Source organism: Lissotriton vulgaris, unplaced genomic scaffold (genome assembly GCF_964263255.1).
Source record: "Lissotriton vulgaris unplaced genomic scaffold, aLisVul1.2 SCAFFOLD_2091, whole genome shotgun sequence".
Lineage (NCBI taxonomy): Eukaryota > Metazoa > Chordata > Amphibia > Caudata > Salamandridae > Lissotriton > Lissotriton vulgaris.
This window is the reverse complement of record NW_028255051.1, coordinates 62,501-65,149: the sequence shown is the minus strand read 5'-3', so window position 1 is coordinate 65,149 and position 2,649 is coordinate 62,501. Positions and strand designations below refer to the sequence as shown.

The window sequence follows — 2,649 nt, the reverse complement described above, 5'->3', positions numbered from 1 at the left end:
CAGGGGCCCGGGTACACACCTGCCTCTCAGCCCCTTTCCGATGGTCCCTTTTTTCTGAGTTTTCTCAGTTAATCCTCTGTGAGGTCCGGCGATGCTGAGACGGGGGAAGGCAGCACCTGGGCCCACCTGCCGGGGCCCGGCAATGCACCTGCCTCTCAGCCCCTTCCCAATGCCCCTTTTTATCTGAGTTTGCTCAGTCAGACCTCCGTGAGTTCCGGTGATTCTGAAACAGGGGAAGGCAGAACCCGGGCCCGCGATCCGGCGGCGTTATTCCCATGACCCGCTGAGCAGCTTCCGGGAAACCAAAGGCTTTGGGTTCTGGTGGGAGTATGGTTGCAAAGCTGAAACTTAAAGAAATTGATGGAAGGGCACCACCAGGAGTGGACCTCACCCGGCTGGGACACGGAAAGGATTGACAGATTGATAGCTCTTTCTCGATTCTGTGGGTGGTGGTGCATGGCCGGTCTTAGTTGGTGGAGCGATTTGTCTGGTTAATTCCGATAATGAATGAAACTCCTCCCTGCTAACTAGTTACGCGACCCACAGCGGTTGGCGTCCAACTTCTTAGAGGGACAATTGGCGTTTAGCCACACAAGAGCAAGCAATAACAGGTCTGTGATGCCCTTAGATATCTGGGGCTGCACGCGCGCTACACTGAACAGATCAGCGTGTGTCTACCCTTCGCCAACAGGTGCGGGTAACCCGCTGAACCCTGTTCGTGATAGGGATTGGGGATTGCAAATATTTCCCATGAACGAGGAATTCCCAGTAAGTGCGGGTCATAAGCTTGCATTGATTAAGTCCCTGCCCTTTGTACACACCGCCCGTTGCTACTACCGATTGGATGGTTTAGTGAGGTCCTCGGATCGGTCTTGCTGGGGTTGGCAACGGCCCTGGCGGAGCGCCGAGAAGATGATCAAACATGACTATCTAGAGGAAGTAAACGTCATAACAAGGTTTATGTAGGTGAACCTGCAGAAGGATCATTAATGGCGGAGCGGCCCGAGCGACTGACGGTGCCAGCCTGAAGCCCTCGGCCACCTCCTGCAAGCACACACCGTAGGCACAGGGTACGGCTCTGCCCTTGCACGTCCTGGCCGGCAGAGCGGTCCGCAGCCGCATGGGGTGCTCGGGTGAGGACTGGGCCTTCAGTGGGCTTCTTCCTCCGGAGAGAACCTGCCTGACGCTTGAGGGACTGGGGACGATGGAAGCCCCTGTTTCCTGTCCCTCTCTTGGTGCACAGCTCAGGCCGCCCTGTGACGGATGGCTAAGGTGCAGGTGGGGCGATCCTTCCTCGATGCCAGGTACCCAGTTTTACCCAGTACCGTGCGGCCGGGCCGAGAGGTTTGAAGACTTGTGCGGTCCCTCCCAGTTACTCCAGGAGGAACCGGCGGCTGTGGGGCTGCCTGCTCCTGACGTACCTGCGAGTGGGTGGGGTGGACTCCTGGGCCGAGCACCTGGCAATGTTTTTTTCTCACAACGGTACAGTCTGACTCCCAGAGGGGAAGCCTTGAATGGGGCGCGTGGCATGGGCCGTCTCGCTGCGCGGGCAGCAGATGGATGGCATCTCCTTCCTCCTGCTTCTCCTGTACCCACAGGTTGGAGAAAGTATTTGAAAAGTTGCCTGTGACTCTTGGTGGTGGATCACTCTGCTCACGCGTCGAAGAAGAGCGCAGCTAGCTGCGAGAATTCGTATGAATTGTAGGACACATTGATCATTGATCAATGCACCTTACGGCCCGGGTTCCTCCCTGAGCTAAGCCTGTCTGAGGGTTGCTCGATTGGCAATCGCCCTGGGGCAGTCGCAGGGTTAGCTCCACTTCCCCTTAATCCCCCCACAAGTTCAGATCCCCCTGATTGCCCTTGGCAGGATCACTCGCCATGTCACGCCACAGAGGTACACCGCCGGCGCGTCTGGCCCCGAGAAGGGGTCTGGTCTGTTGTGTCCCACCGGCTGCCTGCGCACACGTGCCTCGGGCACCCACCTCCGCGACCGGCTTCCTAGCCTGGGCAAAACCCCTCCAGATGTGAGCCGAGGAAAGAGGGCACGTGCTGCCGAGAAGCCAGGCCCCCACTCCGGCAGGGGCCTGGCCTCCCCCGACAACCCCCTTGATGCTCCTGCATTATTCTTCTGACTACGACCTCAGATCTGATGTGGTGACCCACTGGATTTAAGCATATCACTAAGTGGAGGAAAAGAAAGTAACCAGGATTCCCCCCGTAACAGAGAGTGAAAAGGGAAGAGCCCAGCGCCGAATCCTCACCCGGCGGCGGGCGAGGGAAATGTGGCATACAGAAGACCGACTACCCGACGTCGGTCAGGGGGCCCAAGTCCTTCTGATCGAGGCTCACCCCACGGATGGTGTTAGGTAGGTAGCGGCTCCTGGCGCACCGGGATCGGGTCTTCTCGGAGTCGGGTTGCTTGGGAATGCAGCCCAAAGTGGGTGGTAAACTCCATCTAAGGCTAAATACTGGCACGAGACCGCTAGCCAACAATTACCGTAAGGGAAAGTTGAAAAGTACTTTATAGAGAGAGTTCAATAGAGCGTGAAGCCGTCGAGAGGTAAATGGGTGGGGTCCATGCAGTCTGCCCGGAGGATTCAACACAGCGGGAGGCTCGGTGGCCTGTGAGTTCCGAATCCCCTCCCC

General features: G+C 57.8%; 3 pseudogenes; all 3 read left to right on the top strand.

Moving 5' to 3' along the window:
* Positions 1 to 321: 321 nt before the first annotated feature.
* LOC147659267 (18S ribosomal RNA) lies at positions 322 to 981 on the top strand (annotated as a pseudogene; the record flags this gene model as incomplete).
* Positions 982 to 1,628: 647 nt separating this feature from the next.
* On the top strand, positions 1,629 to 1,776 carry LOC147659266 (5.8S ribosomal RNA; annotated as a pseudogene).
* A 362-nt stretch (positions 1,777 to 2,138) lies between these two features.
* LOC147659265 (28S ribosomal RNA) overlaps positions 2,139 to 2,649 on the top strand; it is a 7,800-nt pseudogene continuing 7,289 nt past the window's right edge.